We start from the raw sequence: 13,939 nt of genomic DNA on the forward strand, positions 1-13,939 counted from the left end.
TGTGGTGCACTTATGAGAGAATATGAATGAGAGTTAATCAGGCTGAGCCTTATTGGCATTATTGGGGGCCACATCTACATTGATGAGATCACAGATTCATTTGAACCCTTGTATTAGAGTAAAAGCAATTTTCTCAAAATACATGATTTCCTAACTCTGCAGCACTTTTAATTACTTGAAGCTTCTCTCGGAAGCAAAGCCCCACTTTCAATATGGATGCTATGTGGCTGCTGCTGCTGCTGCTGCTGCTAAAATATCACAAGGTCTGAGAAACAGAAATTAGGCAGAAAACCAAATGGCAATAAAGAGAAGCTCTTTGAGAGCAGAAACTATATTATTTTCACCTCTGTATCCCCAGGACCCAATATACTGGAAGTGCTATATGCCGGCAAATAATAGATGCATAAAAATGCTTGTTAAATGAGTGAATGGAAGCTGAAGCATGTTTTCAACAATGAGTTGCATGTACAAAGACCTAGAAAATATATCATCAAAGAGAACCATGGAGGGAAATGATTACAGGCAAGTCATGTCCGATGGGAGACCTTATGCTGCATTGGCACCCAAGTAAAGCCCAGAGATATAAAAGAAGCATCCAGCACATTGGGTAAAGGATTTTTGGGAGAGCACAGACAAAAGCCACATGGAGGAAGGAGACATGGATCAGTTGCTAACTGCATCACAGGAACACACATTCCAGGGATATCACAGATCCATCAGAATTTTGAAGCATAAAGATGATTCAGATTATTTGTCATTTCTCAATTTTTTAAAGCTCCCAATTCGACTTTCCTTTCCTAGGCTGTAAATATGCCGACCGGTGTAGAAATGAATTTCTTTCTTAAAATGATCATCATCATTTATCTACTTAAGAGGGGAAAACAGATTCAACCAAGAGCACCGAGAAAACCCAAGCCAAAAAAAAAAAAAGAAGAAAGCCTTTTCACTGCAGTGTGATCGATACCACGCTAGGCATTTTTCGTGTTTTCTTTCCTCCAGGGCCCTGTGACTCTGAGCTGATAACAGATGTAAGAAATTCCACAGCAGGACAGCAAAGCCTGTGAAAGAATGCAGGGAAACTGAAGCAAGAGGTAAATCCTTCTATGACCCAGAGGGCAAAAGGCAAAACAAATCCCTGGGATCTTCTCTAGCAAGGGAATGTAGGGGAAAGTCTTGCTAGAATGATGTATGTATTTAAAGTTGTGCTGTACCAAGGATGGCTTCCTTCTTTCTAGGATGTATCAAGGTTTGCAAAATACTCTTCTTACAACAAAGATGTGAGGTAGCTAGTTTCAATATGACTAATGCTCATTTTATAAGTGAGTAAACTGAGTTCAGTTACAGAGGAAATCTGTATCAGAACCAGATTTTGGATCTAGATCCCTGACTCTAATTCCAGCATTCTTTCCCCTAAACCACCTTGCCTCTGATTGCCATCCAACCAGCTCCAGAAATCACTTAGAGTTGAGAGAGAACTTAGAGACTATGGACCGCAACATTCTCTCATTTTACAAATGAGGAGATGGAGACCTAGAGAGCAAAAATGACCTGCCCGAGGTCAGGTTAGACCATAGCTTAATTTATGGTGGACAGTTGAATATTTTGGCACTTCAAGGATTCATAGATGACTTGAGTGGAAGATTTCCAGTCCCTCCATGCCTTCCTTAGTGCCTCCTTTGGCATCAAAGATTTAAGAATTTAAAAGGCAACTAGATGGCGAAAGGGATAAAGGAATAAGTGGATTTGGAGTCAGGAAGACTTGAGTTTAAATCCTAGCTCAGACACTTACTAGCTGTGTGACCTGGGTAAATCATTTTCAGTTTCTTCATCTGTAAAATGAGAACAATAACAGACCCTCCATCACAGGATTGTTGTCTCAGATGTCTCAGATGAGGTGGTTTATGTTTAAAAATGCTTTGTAAAGCTGAAAGCATCCTATAAATCATAGCTAAAATACCTTAAAAATCAACTAGTTAAAACTTCTCATTTTAGAATCAAGGTCCAAAGCCACATACATAGGGGATAAATTTCAGAGCCAAAATTCAAACCCAGATTTTCTGACTCCAATTATAGTTTTTGCCAGAAAATACTATCTTTTATTGATGAACCTTAGTGCTAAATGGGGTTCAAATACAATATGATTAACTTTATATTCTGATTTCTAGCTTCCCCAGAGGCCTATGGCTTCACAGTGATGAGTCCCTGGCCTGTAACTCACTCATGTATTTATTAATATGGATGTGTCTGCTTGTGACTAAGCTTTCCTTGCCAGGGAGCTTGAGGTGGTCCACAATGTATGTCAGTCCCAACAAGCCAAGGCTAATATTTTTGTTTCTGGGTATTGAGCTAGTGAGTAGCCCCTACCCTTCTTTACCCAGCACTTTTTCAGGATTCAAGGGCTATAATTTAGAATTAACAACCACCTGTCCAAATATGCATAAAGCGATGGGCAAATAAGAAAGCTATCAGAGCTAAGCCACTTTCACCCTGGCATGAATCATGGGCAGAGAACAGCTCAGAGAAATACAACAGAGGGTAAGAGAGGTGAGGGATGGTGCTGAATGCAAAGCAGGCTTCTCCTGGAACCACATTCTTGAATGTTTTAATTTCCTGACCAGGAGTCCCTTCTGAGTATAGAACTTCCTCATTTCTAGCAATCGATCAATTAATCAACAGCATATATTAGACACCTCCTGTGCCAGGTTGTGCTAAGTGCTGAGGACAGAAGACAAAAGCCAAACAGTCTGGCATTCCACTTACAATCTAGCCACAGATTTCCAGCCTTATCTTATGTTTCTCTTTCCATGTACTCATGCACCAAACTGGACCTTGAACATGCTGTGTATTTTTGGCTTTGCTCACACTGTTCCTTATCCCTGAAATGACCTTTTTTTTTTTTACCTCTTATTTAATTTACTGCCCATCCCTTAATAACCACTTCCAGCATGTAAGCATTCTACTACTGCTGCTCTACTACTACTACTACTACTACTACTACTACTACTAGCAGGGGCACTGCTTTCCTTTCTGCTCAGCTGTGGTACCCACAAGGAGGACTTTAAGCAGCCATGATGCCCAGCCAAAATGGCAGATTCCAAAATTCCATTTCTAAAAAATTTGCAAAGATAAGTTGTCACATAATTTAACCAGCCAGTCAGGAAGAACAGAAGATGAGAAGCCCATAAAGAAAAAGCTTGGTGAATTACCTCTTATCCTGCATCTGGTCTTATCTGGCTAATGATGAAATGTCCTACTCTTTGATACCATGCTAAAGTCTCTGCCTATAGGGGAATTAGCTTGAAAAAAGCTTAGAGTGGTTAGCATCCATGCACAAGTGGCATGGACTATTGGTATCTCTGTGGATGCTGTGGACACAAAGTAATTGTAAAGAGTTACTCCAGGCTAATATACAGCAACTAAAAGAAAAATATTTCAAACTTAGCCACTTCTTATGGAAACCATCTATACCTAAGAAAGGAGATAGTGCTCCTGAAGAACTTAAATTGGCAACCCAGCTTTCAGGACTAGTTATGCCCATTGGAAATGATTATAAAAGAGAGAAAGCTTGTATCCTTACAGAAGATGAAAAGACTATGACAGCATTTGCATAGTCTTTAAATGGCCCAGTTCAATAATCATCTTTTCAGAATTGGGGCAAACAGCAAGGAAGCTGAAGAGGAGAATGTAGAGAAGAAAAAATAAACAACTATTGAGAATTTCCAATAAAAATAATTTAAAACAAATAATAATAATAATAGTAGCAAATATTTATATATTGCTTTAAAGCTGGCAAAGAAAGGGCAATGAGGTGGTTTAGTGGATAAAGCACTGGGTCTAGAGTCAAGAAGACCTGAGTTCAAATCTGACTTCAGACACTTACCAGCTGTGTGACCCTGGAAAAGTAATTTCTATTTGATTGAATCCAGTGAGAAACAAATAGCAAACCTCTCCAATATCTTTGCCAAGAAAACCCCAAATGGAGTCATGGAGGGTTGGACATGACTAAATGAACAATAATGAAACTCTTTCCATATCATTTGAACTTCACAATATTCCCCAGAGGTAGATACAACACACATACAGTAAAGTGGTATACAAAACAGAGAAACAATAGACATGAGTCATTTTGGAGAGAAGGCACTAGCAGCAGGGGGATGAGGGAAAACTTCACATTACCTGAATTGAGCCCTGAAGAAAACTAGAGAATTCTAAAAAGTTGAAGTGATCAGGGAGTGCATTCCAGACATGGGAGATAACTAAGTACAAAGGCATGTCAATAGGAGATATTTTACTGTGTTTGAAGAACAGTCAGAAGGCCAGTTTGGCTGGACCAAAGTGTATATGAGGAGGAGTAGAGCATGATGAAGACTGGAAAGCTAGGTCAGAGTTGGTTTGTAAATAACTTTGACAATAAGAGGAATTTGGCACTTGATAAAAAGAATGACAAATATTTATTATGCACTGCCTTTTTAGCTGAGCACCATGCTAAGAACTCAGTTTAAAGGTCCCCACTGTGCTCAGAAAGTTCACAAGTTAGTAGAAGATTAAGAAAAAAATAATAATTAGAATACACAATAATGGCTGATAAATTCAATAAAGAGGTATTAACTAAAATTCTACTTAAGGTGAGTCCATAATAATAATAATAATCCATAACATTCATATTGCACTTTAAGATTTACATAGAGCTTTACAATACAAATTAAAATGTCAATTTATAATCTCATGTGAGCCTCATAACAACCCTGTGAAATAGATGGTATTATTATTACTATTTTACAAATGAAACTGAGGCTAAGCAAGGTTAAACTACTTACTCAGAGTCATCCAGTCAATAAACATTTGAGACAGGATTTGAACTAAGGTCTGTACTGACTTTGGTTTCAGTTCTCCATCCACCATGCCACCTAGCTGCCTACTTACCTAAACTCATAATTGGTAGCTTTTTCGTAGATTTTCCCACTATCCTCTCTCCTACAAATCTGTCTTCCATATACATTTTTATGCATAGATTTGATTGTTACTATTCTGCTATAAAAATGTTCATTGGTTCCCTATTGCCTCTCAAGTAAAATTCTAATTCTTTCTGACATCTGGCCTCAGACACTCGCTAGCTGTGTGACTCTGGACAAGTAATTTCTGTTTGCCCTAATTCAGTGAGAAAGAAAGAAATGGCAAACCACTGCAATATCTTTGCCAAGAAAATCCCAAATAGAGTCATGAAGGGTTGGACATGGCTAATGACTGAACAACAACAATGAAGTTCTTTACATATCAGTTGAACCTCACACCATTCCATCTAGGTAGATGTGACACATATGCAGTATACGTAAATTCCTCCATTTTTTGACACCACTGTACTTTTCCAGGTTTACATTATTCATTTATGTACTCACCCACCAAATTGGACTATTCTCTGTCCTTTGAATGAGTATTTTACATTCTTACCTTTATGCATACTCTCCTATACCTGAAATGCCTTCCTTCTATTTCTTTGCTTATTTAATTACTGACTATCCTTTAATATCCACTTCCTCTTTAAAACATTCTTTGGTCTGTTTACTCATTTAATAATAATGTTCCCCTTTAGACCTCACATAACACTTTGAACCTCTATTATAATATGTGAAATTACTTATCACAATTAATTCCATAAGTGAAAGATCCATAGGAAAAAGGAGTCAAAGAGGTAGAGCTAAAAGAAACCTTGGAGATCATCCAGCATTGGCGAAGACATGGCATGTGTGAATGGGCACTCCGGAAGCTGCTCCATTCTGCCTCTTCCCTGAGCTGGAGGACATTTTTTGTATTCCTCACCCCTCTGTCCAGCCCCTAAAGCAAGCGCGTTCTTCCCCAGCTCTCTCAGGTAACAGACAGCTTGAATTTGCCCTCTGGGAAAAGGTTTGCCAATGAGGAACCCTTATATTTTGCACCTAAAGAAATTCAGATCAAGACCTATTTCCATATTATAGATATTTGACTAATGACCCATGTAAAACCCAGTGGAATTGTGTTTTGGTTATGGTAGGGGGTTTATGGGGGGAGGAAAAGAACATGATTTTTTTAATCCTGGAAAAATCCTCTAAATTAATCAATTAAATAAAATTTAAAAAGAAATAAAATAAAATAAATGTTCACTTGCACTAAATAAATAAACAAACAAACTAATAAATACTTTGGAACTTAAAAAAAATTAAGGACTGGAGAGAAGAAATGATTTGCTCAATGGCACAGGATATGAGTACAAATCATCAGACATCCAGCATCATTTGTCTCATCCAATCTTCAGTATAGGGTTTTGCATACAGTAGATAATAGATTATTATTATCATGCCTTTACAAATATATATATATATATATATATATATACATATATATCAGAAAACATCACTGAAAAAGCTATCATGAAAGTGTGTATTTTGTTACCTTTATACAACTCTTATTTTGATGTCTCATTGCTCCGTGATGGTGGCTTGAGGGTTCTTGAAGACTAGTCCAGTGAATGCATGCTCTGGCAGGTTTTACAAAGGTCAATAGCTTTGGAGTAGTCTCCTAGCAAAAGATTCTGATCACTGACTCACGTGATCACCATTGGCCTGGTACGTAAGTAATGAATTCTTTGGCTGAGTTAGCCCATGAAACAAAGATAAGCTTTAAAATGACCCTCAGTCCTATGGTGGCCTATTTTTCATCACTAGCCATGGCAGTGGAATGAGGGGAAAGGCTTGGACTCTTTGCTTGCTGAGTTAGGGTGCTATAGTGGTTTCAGAATTATCAGCACCATGGTTAAGGGCAATGCCACCATTGTGAACTTCAAGGTAAGTCAGCACTCTGCAAGGAATATGCTTTATTGTCATTCTTGGCAAATGACTGTTGCATGTAGCAAAGAATTTAAGGAGAAATGATGGGGTTTATCCCTACTAGTAACAAACTGGCTACAATTGTGAAGTCTTGTGCCAGTTCCAATTGCATGTAGAGAGCAGCTCAGAATTGAGATTTGGGAATCTGGAAATGGGAATGGAATGGTCACATTGTTGGGATGTATCATGGCACACCCAAACATGGGAATTTCTTTGTGTCCTCAAGATGATAATTCTCAGGAAGGCAGCCAGAGAAGCCAAATGTTTGGTGCCTGTGATTTGCCCTAGGATCTTGCGTGCTATAGCTACTCTTGGCAGCAAGCAACTCAGTGGCTGGAGGGCAACCATCTGTGAAAGAGAATTTGATCATATTTCAGGAAATCATTTGTGTGGGACTGAGACCCATAAACCTTAGAATAAGTTTGAGACCCCTAGATAGTGCCACATTGCCAGAAGACAGCTCTGAGAAGAAAAAATACCAAGTTGCTTTGCTTGTTGCTGTAGTGGCCCCCTTTGGCTTATCTCTAGCCAAATGTTTGGTGGCCATCCCATGGAGAATTGGGGAAAAGAGGAGAATTGACTCTTTAGGGGCAGGGCAGTGAGCCCAAATGTAGCTCAAGAATTTAAGGGGATGAAAATCTGTAAAAAGCAGCTTGTGTTTTGAAACTGACCCCAGCACTGAGTTGCTCAAAAGACAAGGAGACATATCAGTCAGTTTGCCTTATGGCTTTTCTCAGTATTCGTATAAGCATCCCTTCCTGGTCAATATTCCTCATTGTGGGTTGTCTTCCCCTATTAGAATAAAAGCTTCTTAAAGGCAGGGACTGTCATGTTCTTATTTTTGCAGTTTTAGCCCCAGCATTTCACATCGTGCCTAATAGAGACAGTCAAATCAGTGCTTTTGACTCATTCCCTTATTTATTCATTCATGAATAATGGGAAGTATGATGAATAAGTGGTAAGGAATTGCTCACGCAGTAAGCAAGGTTGCCACTGTTGTCCAGAATACACCAGGAGTCTTTCTGTTTATGTACGTGTTTGTGATGTCCCAAAGCCCACTTTGGCTAGAGAAAAGAGAAAAAGGCTGTTCAATGGGTGATATTATAGGTCTGCCTTCATTCAAACCTTGCCTGTACATATCTACATAAATAAGCAAGACAGTCAGGCACACATACGTCAATAGGGAATTGAGCAATGATGAGATAATACTAAGAAAAATTCAACATTTATATAGTGTTTTAAGTGTTTACAATTCACTTTTCTCCTTCAGGCATAGTAGCTAAGTGCTGCCAGTCTGATATTTTCCCCTGAGCCCATTCTCTTCCCTTTCCTCCCCCTTTCCTTTAGATTGTGCTGGCTTGCAGAGGCTGCAGAGGCTTCACGGCTACTGGGCTCAAGCAGTAATCAGAAGATGCATTGCAATGAATTCAATTTCCTGGGAAAAGCCTCCTTTCCTTTTACTCTTTCTTCTCTTTAAAATTTATGATTTTATGGCATTCAAAGAGCTCAACGTGCTTAAATGAAAATTTACAAAATAGATAACAGAATAGCAGTTCTGGTAAGAATCTTAGTATTCTTCTTATCCAACACCCTTCTTTTTTTTTTTAGATAGGGGAAGTGAGGGCCATGAAGGCAAGGTGATTGCTGGGATCATACAATGAGTGAGGAATGGAAAGAGCCAGACATAAAATCAGGTGTCCTGGCTCTCACCCCACAGCTCTTCCTGAAACCATTAAGCTGATCCATTTTTCAGCAGTTAAGCAATCCATTAACATGACATAACATAACAATTCCTTATTAGGGGGGCAGTCTTTTTTTTTAATTGAAAAAAATTTAGTTAATTAATTTAGAATATTTTTCCATGATTCCATGATTCATATTCTTTCCCTCCCCTCTTTCCACCACCACTCCATAGCCGAGGTGCAATTCCACTGGGTTTTACATGTTATATGTTATCCATATTATAGATATTTGTACTAGGGTGATCATTTAGACTCTACATCCTCAATCATATCCCCATCAACCCATGTGATCAAGCAGTTGTTTTTCTTCTGTGTTTCTGCCCCCACAGTTCTTTCTCTGGATGTGGATAGCTTCTTTCTCATAAGTCCCTCCGAATTGTCCTGGATCATTGCATTGCTGCCAGTAGAGAAGTCCATTACATTCAATTGTACCACAGTGTATCAGTCTTTGCGTACAATGTTTTCCTGGTTCTGCTCCTCTCACTCTGCATCAATTCCTGGAGGTTGTTCCGGTTCCCATGGAATCCCTCCACTTCATTATTCCTTTGAGCACAATAGTATTTCATCATCAACATATACCACAATTTGTTCAGCCATTCCCCAATTGAAAGGCATCACCATCTTTTCCAATTTTTTTGCCACCACAAAGAGCGAGGCTATAAATATTTTGGTTTAACTCTTTTTCCTTATGATCTCTTTGGGGTATAAACCCAGCAGTGGTATGGCTGGATCAAAGGGCAGGCAGTCTTTTATCACCCTTTGGGCATAGTTCCAAATTGCCCTCCAGAATGGTTAGATCAGGGGCAGTCTTAATGTTACATACTCTGGAGAATTCGAGAGAAGTCTATGGCACAGTCTCTGACCTTGGAGAACTTACATTCTAGTTGGGTAGACAAGACTCACCACAGGAAGCACTTTGTGACCTTGGAATATGGTGGCTTATGTTGAATATAAAGTGATAAGCAGTGTAATACAGAGTCGCAGGGAACAGGACAGTTTATAATAGCGACAGTGAGAGAGAGGGAGGGGACAGGACTGAACAATCCAAAGAAAGGAACCAATTAGAAGAACATATAAAGATAGGGAAACAGCAATGAGAAGAGGAAGACAGGAAGATGATAGGAAAGGAAGGGAGAGTAGTGCCAAGCTCCCCTCTTAGCTTATGTTTAGTAAATCCTCAATGATCTCATGTCTCCCATCTTTCTCATGTATTCTTAAGGCTTCCAAGGAAACTGTTTCCCTCAAGGAGCTTATGTTCCATCAAGAATGCTAAACATATCCTAAGTCCAGGAAATCCTCAATAAATCCTCAGAGTTGCTGTTAAGTAACAAGCTGCCTCCTTCTAATCCAAGTAGGAACTAGGCAATGTTCTGAGTTCATTAAAGGACCCAGGCTCCAGGCTGACAAATGATTCCAACTCCTTGCCTTTTTGCTCTATTCTGATTCTAACATTTTTGGGGGGTTACTTTGAGCTCTTCTCAATACAATTATGTTCCTGCCTCCCCCCCTCCCCCCCCCGCCCCAATGCCTATTACCCCCTGATTCTACCTGCAGAATTTGGTGCTAAGAAGATTGCTCCAAGATTGGCCTTACAAGGAGAATTTGATGGGCTTGCAGTGAGACTGTTCATAGAGAGCAGGCAAAAAGATAAGGAGCTCAGAATGAAGACAGTGGATGTATTGTCATGAGGCTGTACTGGGGCTCTGCTATCATTCAATCATTCTGCCTGACTCTCCATCCTTCAGCACAAATGGAGGTGTAAAGGTCACATTCTGAGAGAAGCATAATGAAGTCTGAGGAAGCCGCTTATCTATTTACCTCTGAGCAACCTCAGCCAGCAGCCACTTTTATATCAAGATTAACAGCCTGGATCTACTGTATTTTAATATTTCAGAGACTTCAGTTAATCAAGAGAAAACGGTTTCAGGGTAGGAAATGTATTTGAATGAATATTGGAGAGCAACGAACTACAACTTTAGATTCCTATTAGATGGGAGGCAGAATACTTGGGTTCTCAATCTGATTTGGGTTTATACATTTATTCATTCAACAAATAGTTATTGAGCACCTACCGATTGCTTCCAAGGTCATTTCATGAATAGAATATGAAGATCTCTTAGGCCTATAGGACTTTTTAGCCCTAGAGTGGAATGGTGTTGCATTTGGAGTGGAGGTGATAAAGACCCCATCCCTTGGGCAGCTAGATAACAGGATAGATTGAACCCTAGGCAGGAGTCAGGAAGACCTGAGTTTAAATCACTTAAATTCTATCAGCCTCAGTTTCCTCAGTTGTAAAATGGGGATAATAAAAGCTTCCATCTCTCAGGGTTGTTGTGAGGATCAAATGAAGGGAACCTTCATAAAACACTTAGCACAATGCCTGACTCAAAGTAGATACTTAATAAATGCTTGTTTGCTGCCTGGTACTGCTCCAGTATAAGCTTCACTACTTCTCCAGAGTGATCCTCCTGTCACCTCGCTATCTATGAAGCACATACAAAATCCAAGGATCTCCCTCCTTACTTTCTTTTTCAAGGCTGCTATCTATTATGACCACCATATACAAATTATCTCTATTTTGCTTTGGGGGTTAGGACTGTATTCTATGGGGAAAAGGCTGATGCCGCTTTTGGCATGACTGAATCTGACACGATGGACCCCTTTCTGCACTTCCCCTACATCCAGATCAAAATTGCCCAGAGTACCAGAATTCCCACTTATGGCTCTCAAATAGTGTTAGGATCACAAGCCTTTGGATACCACCACAAGTTTTCAGCAGAGATATGTTTGGTGTACATACTAACTGCCAAAGCCTTCCCACTCCAAAGAGAAGCTTCTCTTCCAAGACTACCCAAAAAGAAGAGTTGGAGGAGATAGTAGACTAGCTTTCTTTGTTTTGTCATGCTTTTCTAGAAATCTAGTGATTCTTAAATTATTTCTCCATGATCTGTTCCCAGATCAAGGTTTTTTTTTTTAATAGAAAATATCTTATATAGTATATTCTATTTTTTCAACCTTTGCATTTTGTTTTAATATACAGGTAATCTCTTCCTTTCTTTTCTCCTGTCAAACTTTTCAAAAGACTTTTCCATTTATTATCTTTTTTGAACCTCCTGAATATCAGACTAGAAAACCATGCCTAATCCCCCGCCCCCTTATTTTCCCAAAGGATGAAGGAATGAATGAAAAGTATTAAGTAAAAGTATTACTTTATGTTCTAAGCTATTTACTTTCCTATAAGTTCTTTTCTCCAAAGAACTCTTATTTCACTTATAATTCCTTTTTTATTTCTTGATTCAATTCTTTCAAATATTACTATAGTCCTTGTGTCCAAGCCCTTTTTTTTTTTTCTGAAATATTAGATGTTGTTAAATTACTCTCTAGTTTTGGGTTTACCTCTTGGCTGTCTCTAGACTTGTAATAGTTCTTCATAATCTTGGATATCTTCTATTGTGAATTTCAAAACTACTCAACCCTATTCATACCATTCTTTAGAAGATGGGATTTAGCTATTTCCTGATCAATAACAATAGAGATACTTGGAATAACAGAATCAGGTCTTGGAAACTACAATCTCCACCCTACTCAGGGTAACAAGATCAGGAAGGGCTGCAGCAAAACTCAAGATTTAATTATTTGAGAATATGGCCTTCAACAGACATGTGCAAAAAGGACAGACCTCTGGGCGGTCCTAGGTCAAGCTAGAACCATCATTGGCACATGTGAGAGACAGGAAGTGAGGTAGAGGACAGCTCAGGAGTTCTGGGGACTTCCTGTGTGGAGGGAGAAGGTGGTGGTTGGAGCCTGGTGCTTGGAGTGGAGGAGCCCTTAGACTGTTTCTCCATTTTGGTCACGTGAGTGATAGGGGCTGATCTCTTTTCTTTGCCTCAGCTATCCAGGGCCTTGGACCTTTGGCTCAGCTTTAGCAGAGTGGGTATTTAAGCCCTATTTTCCTTCTCTCCCTTTTTCCTCTCTCTCTCTCTCTCCCTCTCTCTCTCTCTCTCTCTCTCTCTCTCTCTCTCTCTCTCTCTCTCTCTCTCTCTCTCTCTCTCCCTCTAATACTTTTCTTCCTCCTGTTTGTAATTAAAACACCATAAAAGGCTGACAGCTGACTTGAGTTTTCATTTAGGAATTACATAGCTGAATTCCTTGGCAACCTTAAATTAATATATATCAGTCTTTTAAAGTGATTTCCATATCACACTATTTACTCATATTTCAACTGGCATGAGGACTTTTTGTTAGGTTAGGTTTCATTCTCCACCTTCCCACTCCCATGGATATATACATGTAGCCTCGGATTAGTGATCCGGTCCCAGTAATTTCCTGGCTTACTGCTCTGTTGACTGCTTTCATCATTTCCCCTGGTATATTTACACTGAAGGTGGGAAACTTACAGGTCTCCCTAAACTAATTAGATTCAGAACTTATCTCAAGTCAGATTCCACAGACTTTTAGTTCCTTTTGAGGGTCTCAATAGAGTTCTGTTGGAAACCAGGCTTGCATTTTTAGTCAGAGTGGTGAGAATGCTGTTGGTTTTTGTTGCCCATGAAGCTTCCCTGACTGTTACTTTGGGATTCTCCCTTCACCAACACAGAGCCCAAGCACTGAAGGGCTTCTAGCTTGCTCCCCTAAGATGCCCCACTGACATTCTTAGCAAGAACCTTTTCTTTGTGCCTTCAGGCTTTTCATTATCTTTTTCTGTATTTCTGGGCTGAATGAAGATTCTTGCCCTAGTGTATCTCTGGATTTTTTGACCACTAATCAGTCTTGTGTTCTTTTTAGATTTTTGCTGGAGTTCACGACAGGAGGATGGGTTCTTCTGCAACTTTTCACCTACCATCTTAACCAGTAATACTGTAATGAAAGTAAACAATAACAAAGATGGGACATACTTAAGCAATATATGGAGAGACACAAGAGAAGGAAAAGCATCCACTGAATATCATGGAGATGAAGAGAGGAGAATAATATGAAGTCTTTTTTAAAGGGAGGTTGTCATTAATGTCATGTCATAAATTCATACACATAACAAGTTTGTTTCCTATAGTTTCTTATAGCTATGTCCTACTGACAAGATACTTAGATTATTAAGTCAATAAAAATTTATTAGGTATATACTATATACCAGGGACAGCTAGGTGGTTCAGTGGCTAGAGTGCCCAGCTTCAAGTCAAGAAGTCTCATCAACCCGAGTTCAAATCTAGCCTTAGACATTTACTAGCTGTGAACCTGGGCAAATTGTTTAACCTTTGTTTGCCTTGTTTTCTTCACCTATAAAATGATCTGGAGAAAGAAATGGTAAACCACTTCAGTATCTTTATCAAGAAAACTCTA

General features: G+C 39.2%; 1 pseudogene; it reads left to right on the plus strand.

Moving 5' to 3' along the window:
* The first annotated feature begins 3,141 nt into the window (after positions 1-3,141).
* Positions 3,142-3,702, plus strand: LOC100618386 (60S ribosomal protein L13-like; annotated as a pseudogene).
* The last annotated feature ends 10,237 nt before the right edge of the window (positions 3,703-13,939 follow it).

Source organism: Monodelphis domestica, chromosome 1 (genome assembly GCF_027887165.1).
Source record: "Monodelphis domestica isolate mMonDom1 chromosome 1, mMonDom1.pri, whole genome shotgun sequence".
Classification (NCBI taxonomy): Eukaryota; Metazoa; Chordata; class Mammalia; order Didelphimorphia; family Didelphidae; genus Monodelphis; species Monodelphis domestica.